Genomic DNA, 16,799 nt, shown 5'->3' with positions numbered 1-16,799 from the left:
CTCCAAAGACATACAGGTTTGTAGGCTTGGTATAAGTGTAAATTGTCCCTAGTGTGTGTAGGATGGTGTTAGTGTGCGGGGATCGCTGGTCAATGCGGACGCGGTGGGCCAAAGGGCCTGTTTCCGCGCTGTATCTCTGTAAGAAATCAAAGCAAGGATAAGCCATCTAAGTTCACACCACCATCAGTAAGATTATTGTTGATCCTGCACCTCAACACCTTATTCCCACATTCTCTCCATTATCCTTCATCCTTTTCGTATTTGAAAAAAAAAATCTCTCCTTTCAAGGACTCGACTTCCACCATCTCACGCGATCAATAATTCCAAGATTCCCAGCCCTTGAGTGAAGAAACTGCTCCTTGTCTCATTACTAAATATCATGACCCATACTACTCCTTGTCTCATTACTAAATATCATGACCCATATTCTGAGACTTTGGCCCTCGTTCTAGATCACCAGACCAGCCGCAATCTCCACCCACGAGTCCAATCTAAACAGAGATAGACACAAAATGCTGGAGTAACTCAGTGGGTCAGGCAGCATCTCTGGAGAAAAGGAATAGGTGACGTTGCAGGTCGGAAGCCTTCTTCTGACTGCGTTCTGACACTTCTCCTTCTTCTTCTTGCGTATGGCGTGCACAGCCTAAAGTTGTAGGACAACTTGTTCTATTTGATCTTATTTGACTGTGCACACCGGGTTGATTGCATTTGTCGAAACAGGGCGGACCACGTGAAGGTTGCAATCTCCCACCCCACGTTCTGACACCAAAGAGCAAAATGTCCAACGTAGATACAATAATAAATATATCGCCATTTGCATTAGTTTTGTGCAGTTAACAAATCACAATTTCACACAATGTACATAAGACGGCAGTTATTTGACAAATACTCTGCAGTTCGGTGCAGGAGATCTTGTCGATGAGTATTCTGGACCCACTGTTGACATCTGAAATTACACCCGAATGCACTCATTAATTTGTATACAGGTGACACGCCACAAGCACATGAGTTCCAAAAGAATATTAGACAATACAATTGTCTCTTTCAATTCACGTCATTTGGTGCCAAGGAAGTGGTGTCACATGGATGGAATCCTTCAGTGATCATTCAAGGCCAGATTCATCATTTCATTGGTTCTTTGATACCTGACCAAGATCCAGAAAGTAAATTCTTACAAATCTATTTCATGGACCCGCAAGATAGCATTGAGTTGCGAATGAGTATACTCCAAGATGCTGGTATTCAAAGGGACACTCTTGAAATGCTTGAAAACATGATAAGACTAAACAACCCTTACATTCATTCACTTGTGATGGCGATGGAGAGAATTAGAGATTTACCGGAGGCATCAATCGTTATTGATCCCAATTATCGACCACCTTTCCAACATGACCGGAGGTTTAACACGCAAACTGCAAATGAAGTTGCCGTCCTCATAGCAAACAGTAATGTGCCTGTGGCAACATCACGCCACATTGTCTTGAGAAGAAGAGGAAGAGGAGGCAAGGCAAGGCAAGGCAAATTTATTTGTATAGCACCATTCGTGCAAACTGCAATTCAAGGTGCTTTACAGGAAAGAAAAAATAAAATAGTCAATAATTAAAAATTGCAAAATAAGCAATACGACAAATGTATGAATAATAAAACAACGTCAATGAAACAATGAAACGTTTTAAAAAGCACATAAAAGGGTTAAAATTAGACGGTTAAGATTACCTGCATGTCGGGTTATGGAAAAGCTATACTAAACAGTGTTTTTAGGCCTGATTTAAATGCGCTTACAGTTTGTGCACACCTCAGGTGTTCAGGGAGCTTGTTCCACAGGTGTGGAGCATAAAAACCGAATGCTGCTTCAGCCTTTTTAGTTCTGACCCTGGGAACACAGAGTAAACCTGTCCCTGAAGACCTGAGGAGTCTAGGCGCCTCATATACAACAAGTAGGTCAGAGATGTATTTTGGACCAAGACCATTCAGTGCCTTGTAGGTCAGTAACAGAATTTTAAAATCTATCCTCTTACACACAGGGAGCCAGTGCAAAGATTTAAGGACAGGTGTAATGTGGTCCATTTTCTTGGTGTTGGTCAAGACTCTGGCAGCGGCATTTTGGATAAGCTGCAGTTGTTTAATTGATTTTTTATTGAGACCTGTAAAGATGTCATTACAATAATCTAACCTACTAAAAATATATGCATGAACAAGTTTTTCAGTGTCGTCTTTGGACAGAAATCCCTTGATTCTTGCTATATTTTTTAGATGGTAATAGGCAGATCTGGTAATGGTCTTTATATGGCTGTTAAAATTCAAATCCGAGTCCATAACTACACCAAGATTTCTGGCTTTGTCTGTGGTTTTCAGTGCAATTGAGTCGAGTTGAGCACTCACCTCTAGCATTGATTTTTTGGGACCAAAGACAATAATTTCTGTCTTATTTGTATTGAGCTGGAGGAAGTTCTGGTTCATCCACTCATTGATATGTTTGACACACTGGCTCAGTGAGTGTAGGGGACTATGGTCATGTGGTGACACTGCGATATATAGTTGTGTGTCATCGGCATAAGTGTGGTAGGATATGTTAAAATGCTCTATGATCTGAGCTAGGGGGAGCATATAGATGTTGAACAAAATGGGTCCAAGAATGGAGCCCTGAGGAACCCTGCATGTGAGTTTTGTACGTTCTGATTCAAAATTACCAAGGGAAACAAAATAATCCCGATCTTTCAAGTAAGGAGGAGCAGAAGGAGGTCTGCAAATCATTTCAGAGTCCCATAGGTCTTATGACAGTTTCAATACATCCTTTTCTTTCCACTTGGTGATGATGGATGGCATTCACAACTCCAAATGAGTACCGGCAGAAAATCGACACTAATGCGATATTATGCATATAGGATCATGAATCGTGACAATGAATTCAACCAGCTTTTGAGAGGAGGACGACTCTTCCAACAATATCTTGTAGATATGGCGGCTAAAATGGAAGGTGATAGACTGAATTATATTCGCATGAGGTATCGTTGAGGTCAACAACGTACAAAGGACTGACGGATGCATTACATGATGATGATGACATGGAAAAAATTGGAAGGCGCATCATCCTCTCTTCAACATTTGTCGGTGGTCCCAGATATATGATGGGACAATGCCAGGACGCCATGATGTATGTTCGGAAGTATGGTACTGCTGCATTCTTCATTATAATGACCTGCAATCCAAATTGGAGCGAGATCCGACAGTGCCTCTTTCCAAATCAGCAGCCGTCTGATAGACCGGAATTAATAGCAAGAGTATTCGAGCTGAAAAGAAAAATATTCATGAAGACCGTCACTGAACCAGATGGCTTCTTTGGAAACTGTATTGCTTTCATCTTGACTATGGAATATCAGAAGAGAGGACTGCCTCATTTCCATTGTCTGCTTTGGCTTGATGAAGCGAGTAAGCCAAGACCTCAACAATATGAAAGATTTGTGCAAGCTGAAATTCCAGACCCACAAGCAGATCCTGAGCTGCATAAATTGGTACTCAAGCACATGATCCATGGACCGTTCTGCAAGGCCACATCTCGATGTTGGAAGGAAGGAAGATGCACCAAGAGATTCCCAAAGCCATTTGTCGAAAGCACAATGTATGGAGATGATTCGAATCCTCTGTACAGGAGAAGATCTCCCGCAATGGGAGGATTTCAGGGACATCAAGAAGGACGTTCGTTACAGACTATTACTTCTAATTGGGTTGTGCCCTATAATGCAGAACTATTGAAGGCTTTCAAATGTCACCTCAACGTCGAAATATGCTGCTCTGTACAGTCAATCAAATACGTCATCAAGTACACCTTGAAGGGATGTGATCAGGCAGCTTTTGGAATTAACGTAAATGACGAGATTAAACAGTACCTGAATGGAAGATACATTGGTCCTTCAGAGGCAGGGGCATCAGTCCTTGGATTTCTTACTCATGAGAGACACCCCCCTGTCATTCGACTTGATGTACATCTACCAGACCAACAACAAGTATTTTTTGATGCTGCTCAGCAAGGGATAGAAACATAGAAACATAGAAATTAGGTGCAGGAGTAGGCCATTCGGCCCTTCGAGCCTGCACCGCCATTCAATATGATCATGGCTGATCATCCAACTCAATATCCCGTACCTGCCTTCTCTCCATACCCTCTGATCCCCTTAGCCACAAGGGCCACATCTAACTCCCTCTTAAATATAGCCAATGAACTGGCCTCGACTACCCTCTGTGGCAGGGTGTTCCAGAGATTCACCACTCTCTGTGTGAAAAAAGTTCTTCTCATCTCGGTTTTAAAGGATTTCCCCCTTATCCTTAAGCTGTGACCCCTTGTCCTGGACTTCCCCAACATCGGGAGCAATCTTCCTGCATCTAACCTGTCCAACCCCTTAAGAATTTTGTAAGTTTCTATAAGATCCCCTCTCAATCTCCTAAATTCTAGAGAGTATAAACCAAGTCTATCCAGTCTTTCTTCATAAGACAGTCCTGACATCCCAGGAATCAGTCTGGTGAACCTTCTCTGCACTCCCTCTATGGCAATAATGTCCTTCCTCAGATTTGGAGACCAAAACTGTACGCAATACTCCAGGTGTGGTCTCACCAAGACCCTGTACAACTGCAGTAGAACCTCCCTGCTCCTATACTCAAATCCTTTTGCTATGAAAGCTAACATACCATTCGCTTTCTTCACTGCCTGCTGCACCTGCATGCCCACTTTCAATGACTGGTGTACCATGACACCCAGGTCTCGCTGCATCTCCCCTTTTCCTAGTCGGTCACCATTTAGATAATAGTCTGCTTTCATGTTTTTGCCACCAAAATGGATAACCTCACATTTATCCACATTATACTGCATCTGCCAAACATTTGCCCACTCACCCAGCCTATCCAAGTCACCTTGCAGTCTCCTAGCATCCTCCTCACAGCTAACACTGCCCCCCAGCTTAGTGTCATCCGCAAACTTGGAGATATTGCCTTCAGTTCCCTCATCCAGATCATTAATATATATTGTAAATAGCTGGGGTCCCAGCACTGAGCCTTGCGGTACCCCACTAGTCACTGCCTGCCATTGTGAAAAGGACCCGTTTACTCCTACTCTTTGCTTCCTGTTTGCCAGCCAGTTCTCTATCCACATCAATACTGAACCCCCAATGCCGTGTGCTTTAAGTTGGTAAACTAATCTCTTATGTGGGACCTTGTCGAAAGCCTTCTGGAAGTCCAGATACACCACATCCACTGGTTCTCCCCTATCCACGCTACTAGTTACATCCTCGAATGATGGAATTGCGAGAACCACTTTGACTGAATTTGTTCGATTGAGTTCTGAAGATCCGTTTGCAAGAACACTATTGTACGTTGATGTACCTTGATTTTATACATGTAGCAGCAAGAGGTGGCAAATAAGGAAGGTTGGGAAGAGTGTGGATAACTTCCCAGGTATTTTTGAAGTCAACGTTCTTGGACGAATACATGTCATTTCTCCAAAACAAGGTGACCTCTTCTACATGAGACTGCTTCTGCATCACGTGAAAGGACCAGTGTCTTTCGAGTCCTTGAAGACACATAATGGAGTAATTCTTCCTTCCTTCAAAGACGTCTGCAGAGAAAGAGGTTTGTTGGAAGCTGACGACCATTGGCAACAAACAATGGAAGATGCTGAAATGACAAGACTCCCCAGGGCAATCAGGGATTTGTTTGTTGTTCTGCTGACAAATACTGACATCAACGATCCTCTACAATTATGGGATCGCTTCAAGAATTGCATGTCTGAGGATTACCTTGAAAGCGAGCGAAGAAGAAAAAGTGATCAGAATATCACAATTGATGACAGACATCATGATCAGGCTCTGTTTTATATTCAGGACAAGCTTGAGAATTGCAACACCACACTGGAACATTTTTCCTTGCCCCGACCAAGATATGAAAGGATGGACATTGATGGTGAAAATGTTGATTTACTTAATGAATTGAATTACAATAGATCAGAACAACAGCGATTTGTTGATGAGAATGAGCCTCTGCTGAATGCTGAGCAGAGAGAAGTTTATGACCATGTGTGCGACTACTTGCAAAGGGTTTTCAATGATTTTCATTGACTCACCAGGAGGAACAGGAAAAACATTTATCATAAATTTGATCCTCTCCACGGTTAGAGCTCAAGGTCAAATTGCCATTGCTGTAGCATCGTCTGGTATCGCAGCCACATTAATGCCTGGTGGAAGAACTGCACATTCACGATTCAAGATACCTATCCATGTGACGGAGGATTCAACGTGCAACATCAACAGCAACTCTAAAACGGGAGATTTCTTCAGGAGAGTGAAGCTCATTGTTTGGGATGAGTGTCCAATTATTAGGAGGGAGTGCTTTGAAGCGGTGGACAGAACTCTTCAAGATGTATGCCGCAAAAAGTATCATTTTGGCGGAATTCTTACCATTTGTTGTGGTGATTTTAGACAACTCCTTCCTGTAGTGAAGATGGGAAGTGATATTGATGTTCAAAACGCCTGCATCAAGACATCGTACTTGTGGCGGACTTTCACAAAGTTTGAATTGAAGAGAAATATGCGATTGAGCGAAGGAAAGGGTGAGTATTCTAAATTTTTGTTGGATGTAGGAGAGGACAAGATTGCAAAGAATGAAGACAATGAAATTAACATTCCAGAAGTCATGGTTCTCTCAGCAAGAGCACTGGATGACTGCATTGATTATATCTATCCAGCATTTGAGCACCCTGCAACATTATTCTCTAACAATTGTATCTTGGTTCCTCACAATGATACGATGAGAAGAATCAATTCTGCGTGTGTCAGACGCTTCCCTGAAACCATGAGGGAGTACTATTCTTTCAATTCTGTCACTGACGGAACAAATTCAACTCACTTCCCAACGGAATTCCTCGATTCAGTCGAGATTTGTGGATTACCACCACACAAATTGGAGTTGAAGAAAGGATCTCCAATTGTTTTAATCAGAAACTTGCAACCCCCAAAGCTATGCAATGGAACGAGGTTGATTGTAGAACAGCTACACAATAATCTCATAGTTGCTAGAATCAACATGGGGGCCTACAAAGAAGAGATTGTTCTAATTCCTAGGATGAAGATCAATTTGTCAGAAGATGAAAACATTCCCATTAGGCGGAGCCAATTCCCTATTCTGTCGAGTTTGGCGATGACAATTCATAAGGCACAAGGACAAACCATGGAGAAGGTCTTGATATACCTTGAGAAACCAGTATTTCAACATGGCCAACTATATGTAGCTCTTAGCAGAGGAAAGGTGAAGGAACAAGTAAAAGTGTTCCTGAAGGATGGGACATCAACCAGGAATGTTGTAATTAAACAAATGCTTTGTTGAGAAATGACTGCTGCATTAAGTGCTCAAATTTTCCTAAAGTCAATGAAAGAACGCAAAACTGAAGGCAAAAAGCGATGCAGGAAGGAACCGAATGTCCAGAGTTTCCACACTTTTGATTATTGCTCCTCAGTTCAACAAGGGATGTTTAACACAGGAATCACATTTCTGCACACAAAAGTTTAAAATAATTGTTGAGTCAATTATTGAGTAAATGATGATTGCCGAGATATTGATGTTTGAGGATTTGGTGTTGGTAATGGCATTGCGTATCAAGGTTATGTGGTTAATTTCTGCCTTGTAGGAAATTATCGTTACCTTTTCTGTTGTTTGACATGAGTGTTACTTTCCACTTTGGTCTATTGTCGAGTTATTTTGTTTGTAAGGATTGACTGCATTTTCTCAGGAGTTGCAGTGGAATTGAAAATTCTGTAACCATCAGTGAAAATCAACTTCAGATCTTAAGATGGATGAAAGGTCAGTATTTGAAATTATTTCGGACCCGTGCATTGTTTTTTTTTATCCTTGATACAAATTTACTTTAGTTTTATCAGAATGCCCTAATACCATTCAAATGCTGCCTTTTTGTCTAGAGCTGCCACTGCCACCTCATTTCTGGATCCGAGATATTTAGACTGAACGTCTTTGGGATCTGCGAGAAATAAATGAAGGACAGTAGGGAACAAGCAACACAACAAGAAATTGATAAAAAACACCGAAATTGATATATGATACAAAATCTCTTTTTTATTTGTATGTTGATGGATTGACAGATAGAATTTTATAAATATCTACATTGTAATAAATATCTCCTTTTTTAAATTCATGCCCAGAAGCAGCAGCAAACAAGTTGCATGATGGTCAATGGACACTGTAAAGAGATGTTGAGAAGCAGTATGGAGCAGAAGTGAACAAGAGACAGAACAAGAAAGGACTGAACCTCTTGAGGAGCTTCAAAAATTAATGGAAGTTTGCATGGAACAAGAGACACAACAATAAGCTTCCAAATTACATACAAAATGGTACATAATTGTGTAATGTTTTTTTTTTAAATTATAGGTAAATGCATTTATATATATAATTGTCTTAATACGTTTATAAATGTCTACAATAGATGAAATTACCTTTACAAGTTTATGAATATCTACATCGTGATGAATATCTTTCTCTTTTTTTTACATCATGCAAAGAGATGGGAGCAATCGAGTTGCTGGATGTTCAAGGAACAACACAAAGCAACGTTGAGAAGCAGTAATGAGCGGAACGGCACAAGAGACGAGAGGAAGTTGCCAAAATACAGCCAGATCGGTACACGGTAGTACAATGTTTATAGAAGTTTATAAATATCTACAAAAGATAAAATTGTCCTTTTTATTCATATGTTATTGGCTTCATAGAAGGAACGAAGACTCAACAAGAAATAACGTTAGAAATTTCTTCAAAAAAAGGAATTGAAGACAAAAGTAATGAACAGCCGTGACAAGAGAAACAATGTCTCGAGGATCAATGAGAAAGAACGCAAAACAGAGGGGGGCAAGAGACCGAAGAAGAAATAAATGAATGTCGAGGATCAACGAGAAACATAGAAACATAGAAAATAGGTGCAGGAGTAGGACATTCAGCCCTTCAAGCCTGCACCGCCATTCAATATGATCATGGCTGATCATCCAACTCAGTATTCTGTACCTGCCTTCTCTCCATACCCCCTGATCCCTTTAGCCACAAGGGCCACATCTAACTCCCTCTTAAATATAGCCAATGAACTGGCCTCAACTACCTTCTGTGCCAGTGAATTCCAGAGATTCACCACTGTGTGAAAAATGTTTTTCTCATCTCGGTCCGAAAAGATTTACCCCTTATCCTTAAACTGTGACCCCAAAACATGGAGCAAGAATGAACACAAAACATGGAGCAAGAGACAGAGCGAAAATGAACATAACTGAATAAATTTTATTTTTACCATTTAAATTGTTGCTGGATTAAGTTATTTCCATTTTAAGATTTAATAAATCACTTTTCCACTTGCAGCGCCTGTCAGCCGCTCTCTCTGCTCTCTCGCTCTCTTTGATCTTTATCTTTTTCTCTGCCCTCTCTCCCTCTCTCTCCCACTCTGACTGTGCACACTCTCTCTGACCCCCCCACCCCCCACCTCTAGACGCACCCGAGAGGAGCGGGCTATTCGTCAGTGGATACGGTGGAGATGGGATAAAAGAAGCCAATTAATAAAATTAAGATAATATCAAGGGGTATGATGAGTGTGTGTTTGATTCCCCCCGCAACTGTGCTTTGGAGGAATAGACCCAGGTGGTTAGTGTGATGCTGCTGTCCCCCCCACAAATGCCTTTGGGGAATCAGACCCAACGGGTCTGCACTTGGTCTAGTTAATATATAAAACTCTCGTGCTATCCGTCCGGCTGCCGTCCGGCTGTCTTCCTGCCTTTTGATTCATTTCCATCGTGTGATGTCACAATTCCCAATGCTCGCAGATGTCCAATCACAATGCCCAATGCTCGCAGATGTCCAATCGGAATGGATCCATTTACATGTACGGCTTCCGATTGCATTTCTTCCTTTGATTCACAGCAACTCCGAAACCAGACGCAGAATCGCCGACATCTTTTCCATTTTGGTAGAGATTTCACTTTTTTTTCTAAGCATCCGCTCCTCATTACATTTCGTCGTGTTTAAGTACACGTTTTAAATCAAATCCTTCCCCCCCCCCCCCCCCCCCGACCCCCAAATATATCAAAAATAAACTGGCTTCTCACCCATAGAAGCAGCACCAGCCCCAGCCCCTGGTGAACGTTCCAACATGTGATGTCACAATGCCCAATGCTCACAGATGTCCAATCGTAATGGATTCATTTACATATGCCTTTGCAGGAGCCCCAGCCCCTGGTGAACGTTCCATCGTGTGATGTCACAATGCCCAATGGTCAAAGACATCGTTGCCATAGTGACAGTACAGAGAAGGTTCACCAGACTGATTCCTGGGATGTCAGGATTTTCATACGAAGAAAGACTGGATAGACTCGCCTTGTACTCGCTAGATTTTAGAAGATTGAGGGGGTATCTTATAGAAACGTATAAAATTCTTAAGGGCTTGGACAGGCTAGATGCAGGAAGATTGTTCTGGATGTTGGGGAAGACCAGAACAAGGGGTCACAGTTTAAGGATAAGGGGGAAATCCTTTAGGACAGAGATGAGAAAAACATTTTTCACACAGAGAGTGGTGAATCTCTGGAATTCTCTGCCACAGAAGGTATTTGAGTTCATTGGCTATATTTAAGAGTGAGTTAGATATGGCCCTTGTGGCTAAAGGGATCAGGGGGTAAGGAGAGAAGGCAGGTACAGGATACTGAGTTGGATGATCAGCCATGATCATATTGAATGGTGGTGAAGGCTAGAAGGGCCGAATGGCCTACTCCTGCACTTAATTTCTATGTTTCAATGTTTCCCTCTCCAGACCCCTCTCCCTCTCCCACCCATCCCTCTCTCCCCCACCCCCCTTCCTTCTCTACCCCACCCCCTTCCCTCTCTCCCCCCGCCCCCTTCCCCTACCCCTCTGTCCATCTTCCACCAGTCCCTCTACCCCTCCCTCCCCACTCTTCCACTTCTCTCCCCTTACGCCACCCCTCTCCCTCACTCACCCCTCTCTCTTCCCCTCCCTGTCCCACCCATTCCCCTACCCCTCTGTCCCTCTTCCACCACTCCCCCATCCCTCTTCCACCACTCCCACTACCCCTCCCTCCCTCCCCACTCTTCCACTTCTCTCCCCCTTCTCTCCTCCCCCCTCCCTCTCATCACCCCTCTTCCATCCCTCTCCCCCACCCCTTCCCTCTCTCCCCCACCCCCTTCCCCTCTGTCCCTCTTCCACCACTCCGCCTACCCCTCCCTCTCCCACTTCTCTTCCCTTACCACACCCCTCTCCCTCCCTCACCCCCCTCCCTTCCCCTCTCTACCCCACCCCTTCCCCTACCCCTCTGTCCCTCTTCCACCACTCCCCCTGTCCCTCTTCTACCACTCCTGCTACCCCTCTCCCCCTCCCTCCCTCCCTCCCCTCTCTTCCACTTCTCTCTCCCCCCACCCATCTCCCCCTCCAATCCCACTCTCCCCCTCCCTCCACACTCTTCCCCCTCTCCCTCCTCATTCCCTTACCGTGCACAGTCTCTGTCTTTAAGAAGGAACTACAGATGCTGGAAAATCGAAGGTAGACATAAAAAAAGCTGGATAAACTCAGCGGGTGCGGCAGCATCTATGGAGCGAATTGAATGGTCAATGTATTTGGCCGAAACCCGGAAGAAGGGTTTCGGCCAAAAACGTTGCCCTTTTCCTTCGGTCCATAGATGCTGCTGCACCCGCTGAGTTTATCCAGCTTTTTTGTTGTTGTACCAGCCTCTCTCTCTCTCTGCCCTCTTCTCTTCTCTTGACTCATGCACGCCCGCTCCAACCCCTCCCCCCCCCCTTCACCTCTCTCCCCCATCCTCTTCTCCCCCTCTTCTCCCCACCCCCCCCTCCCCCCCTCCCTCTCCACCCTCCTCCTCCCCTTCCTCACAAAATATTTTTTGTGGGGGCGTGTCCTCAGTGTGTGTGACTGTTTGTGGAGGCAGCCACGCGCTCTCCATTCAAGAAGATGCTCATCTGTTTGTGGAGGCGCGTGCTTAGTATGTGACCAAAGATCTTATAGCGGAGCTCTCTGCTACAAGATCTTTGTGTGTGACGACACACGCTCCCCCCCCCCCCCCCCCCCTTTGGTGCAGGAGGCGCGCGCAGCATCTGAACGCTCAGCGAATATTCGAATTCTTCACTAACCGTCATTCTGACTTTGCTTGTGAAGTGAAAAGTCCTGAATTGCCTTTGTCTGATGCAGGAAGATTGTTCCCGATGTTGGGGAAGTCCAGGACAAGCGGGTCACAGTTTAAGGATAAAGGGGAAATCCTTTAGTACTGAGATGAGGAAAACATTTTTCACACAGATTGTGGTGAGTCTCTGGAACTCTCTGCCACATAAGGTAGTTGAGGCTAGTTCATTGGCTATATTTAAGAGGGAGTTAGATGGGGCCCTTGTGGCTAAAGGGATCAGGGGGTATGGAGAGAAGGCAGGTACAGGATACTTTGTTGGATGATCAGCCATGATCATATTGAATGGTGGTGCAGGCTCGAAGGGCCAAATGGCCTACTCCTGCACTTAATTTCTATGCTTCTATGTCTCCCTCTCTTCACCCCTCTCCCTCTCCCACCCATCCCTCTCTACCACCACCCCCCTTCCCTCTCTACCACCAGCCCCTTCCCCCTACCCCTCTGTCCCTCTTTCACCACTCCCCCTACCCCTCCCTCCCCACTCTTCCACTTCTATCCCCTTACCCCATGCCTCTTCCACTTCTATCCCTCTCTCTTCCCCTCCCTTCCCCTCTCTCCCCCACCCCTTCCCCTACCCCTCTGTCCCTCTTCCACCACTCCCTCGTCTCTCTTCCTCCACTCCCGCTACCCCTCTACCCCTCTACCCCTCCCTCCCTCCCCACTCTACCACTTCTCTCCCCCTTCTCTCCTCCCACTCTCCCTCTCCTCACCCCTCTCCCTCTCCCATCCCTCTCTCCCCCACCCCCCTTCCATCTCTACCACCACCCCCTTCCCCCTATCCCTCTGTCCCTCTTCTATCACTCCCCATACCCCTCTCCTCCTCCCTCCCCACTCTACCATTTCTCTCCCCCTTCCCCTCCACTCTCCCTCCCCACTCTTTCCCCTCTCTCCCCCCCCCTCTCCCACTCCCTCCCTCCTCCCCATCCCCCCTCCCCCACATCTCTCTCCCCATCTCTCACCCCCTACCCCGCTCTCCTTTCCCTCCCAAAGCTATCCCGTTTCCTCCTCCTCCTCTCCCCTCCCTCCCCTCTTCTCACCCCCCCCCCCCCCCCCCGCAAACGCCGTTGGGGAAACAGACCCAACGGGTCTGCACTTGGTCTAGTAACAGATATTTCCATAACATGAATTGGATGTAACGATGATCGATGAAACTGAGAACAGTGATTGTATTCTGTAGACCAAATTGATTGTAACGCGGTGTTGATATGGAACTAGAGAACTACATAAAACTTATCATGAGATCATAAGTGATAGGAGTAGAATTAGGTAATTTGGGCTTTCAAGTCTACTCTGCCATTCAATCATGGCTGATCTATCTCTCCCTCCTAACCCTATTTTCTTGCCTTTTCCCCATGACCTCTGACACCTGTACTTATCACGAAATTATCTATCACTGCCTTAAATTTATTTTGGAAATTGCCTTGGAAAAAACAAGGGGGAAATACTGTTTCCTTGCTACCACCCTGCAGTAATCCGACAGGTGTGCCCGGTATGAACACATGTCCTACTTTTAGACAGACACAAAATGCTGGAGTTATTCGGCGGGACAGGCAGGATCTATGGATAGAATCAACGGGTGAAGTTTCGAATCGAGGCCCTTCTTCTGACTGAGAGAATGGGGAAAACAGAAGGTGATGGACACAAAATGCTGGAGTAACACAACGGGTGAGGCAGCATCTCTGGAGAGAAGCAATGGGCGACATTTCGGATCAAGTTCAAGTGCTAATTGAAGTTAGAGAAGTCAATATTCATATTGCTGAGCTGTAAGTTGCCCAATCAAAATATGTCCTACTTTTAGGTCAGGTGCCTATTGCAAAGAACAATGACAGTACAACTTTACGCTATTACACAATCTAGAAATACAGTCATTAATATTCTAAGTTTACAGTAACAAAAATAAACTTATAGCCATTTTAAAAAGTTTTTTTTCAATGTATGGGGGAATAGTGTTGCGAAAACGCTCTAACCCCTAACCCGATTCCATCTCTGATCAGTCTGAAGAAGGGTCTTGACCCAAAACGTCGCCCATTCCTTCTCTCCAGAGATGCTGCCTCACCCGCTGAGTTACTCCAGCATTTTGTATCCACTATTCCCCTTTCTCTTTTCCTTATCGACTGCATTATTTTAATTGTTCGATTTTCTATACAGCGAAAAGGGGCAAAAATTGCTGGACAGTCTTGACCCGAAAAGTCACTTATCCATGTTGTCCAGAGATGCTATGGAAGTTATATAGAAGAATACATAGCAGCAGATGTCATCTATTTTACGTAATCTGACATCAGCTTATTTTACTTAACCTCACGTGATTGTTAGTCATTTAGCAGCACTTAATTAAATAATTTAACCAGTAAACAAGACACTTAACAAGTTACTTATTTCTACTTTTGCATCTTTGTATTCTTAATAAATACATTTGTATCTTTGTACTCAACTTATAAACTAGTATGTAACATTATAACATGGTGTGTAACCTTCAGCTGTAGCTAGGAAATAAGGGTAGCAAAGGAGGCATAGCTGGGAGATTAGAGTAACAGTTGGAATTTAAGGGTGACGAAAGAGGAAGAGATATGAGGGGAAATGTAAAGTTTAATAGGACTGACTAAGGTTGGAAATTAATGGTGGCGAGACAGAGAATATTAGAATCGATGATAGATTGATGCGAGAGGACTGCAGCATGCAAGATAAGTAGAAGAGATATGGCTGTAATAAAAAGCAGCCTTTTTCTGTGATCGGAGAGCAATTAGAGAACGGACAGGCGGATGTCATCTCTGAATGTTCCAGCCAATGTTTGCAAATAAAGGTTTTCGTCTTCTTGAAGAATTCTCTGTATCTGCATGGCCGTCCGAAGTGGGGGTGCGTTGGGTGCGATTGCACCCCCCTTTTTCCCCCCAGAGTAAGATTTTTTTTTTTTTAAATCGGAAAAAAAAAATCTGGCCCGCGGGATAAGGGAGTGCACATTTCTCCGGGCCCTGGGGGGGGGGGGAGGTGCGGTGTCTGCCCGCCTGGTCCAGCGTCTCCATCCGCGGCGTCGGAGCCTCACCAACGGCTTGCCTAGCGACCAGGAGACCGTCCTCCCGTCGCCGGGCAGGAGTGGCTGAATCTGAACCCAGCGGCTGTAACCCCAACACCAGACGCCGCTGCGGCGGGGCCCGCTCCCTTCGCCTCCCCCCGCCTCCCCCCACTGCAGTGGCCCAAGCCATCTTCCCCCCATGCCATCCCCAGTGGGCCCACGCCACCCCCGTTGGGCCCACACCACCTCCGTTGGGCCCACGCCACCCCCACTGGGCCCAAGCCACAGCCGCTGGGCACATACCACCCCTGTTGGGCCCACACCACCCCCCCTGGGCCCAAGCCACCCCCGCTGGGCCCACACCACCCTCGCTGGGCCCACACCACCCCCGTTGAGCCCACGCCACCCCGGCTGACCCGCGCTGGGCCCACACCACCCCCGTTGGGCCCAAGCTACACCCACGGCCCAAGCTGCCCCCGCTGAGATGGGGGAGGGAAGAGGGAAAGGGGGATAATCTTTAGTGAGATTGCAAAATTAAGGTGGGCAAATTAATGGAAAGGATACTTAGAGATAATATATATAAGCATCTGGATAAACAGGGTCTGATTAGGAACAGTCAACATGGATTTGTGCCTGGAAGGTCATGTTTGACTAATCTTCATGAATTTTTTGAAGAGGTTACTCGGGAAATTGATGAGGGTAAAGCAGTGGATGTTGTCTATATGGACTTCAGTAAGGTCTTTGACAAGGTTCCTCATGGAAGGTTAGTTAAGAAGGTTCAATGGTTGGGTATTAATGGTGGAGTAGCAAGATGGATTCAACAGAGGCTGAATGGGAGATGCCAGAGAGTAATGGTGGATGGTTGTTTGTCAGGTTGGAGGCCAGTGACTAGTGGGGTGCCACAGGGATCTGTGTTGGGTCCACTGTTGTTTGTCATGTACATCAATGATCTGGATGATGGTGTGGTAAATTGGATTAGTAAGTATGCAGATGATACTAAGATAGGTGGGGTTGCGGATAATGAAGTAGATTTTCAAAGTCTACAGAGAGATTTATGCCAGTTGGAAGAGTGGGCTGAAAGATGGCAGATGGAGTTTAATGCTGATAAGTGTGAGGTGCTACATCTTGGCAGGACAAATCAAAATAGGACGTACATGGTAAATGGTAGGGAATTGAAGAATGCAGGTGAACAGAGGGATCTGGGAATAACTGTGCACAGTTCCCTGAAAGTAGAATCTCATGTAGATAGGGTGGTAAAGAAAGCTTTTGGTGTGCTGGCCTTTATAAATCAGAGCATTGAGTATAGAAGTTGGGATGTAATGTTAAAATTGTTCAAGGCATTGGTGAGGCCAATTCTGGAGTATGGTGTACAATTTTGGTCACCTAATTATAGGAAGGATGTCAACAAAATAGAGAGAGTACAGAGGAGATTTACTAGAATGTTGCCTGGGTTTCAGCAACTAAGTTACAGAGAAAGGTTGAACAAGTTAGGGCTTTATTCTTTGGAGCGCAGAAGGTTAAGGGGGGACTTGATAGAGGTCTTTAAAATGATGAGAGGGATAGAC

The sequence above is a fragment of the Amblyraja radiata genome, chromosome 6 (assembly GCF_010909765.2).
Source record: "Amblyraja radiata isolate CabotCenter1 chromosome 6, sAmbRad1.1.pri, whole genome shotgun sequence".
NCBI lineage: Eukaryota > Metazoa > Chordata > Chondrichthyes > Rajiformes > Rajidae > Amblyraja > Amblyraja radiata.
Note: the sequence above shows the minus strand (reverse complement) of the source record.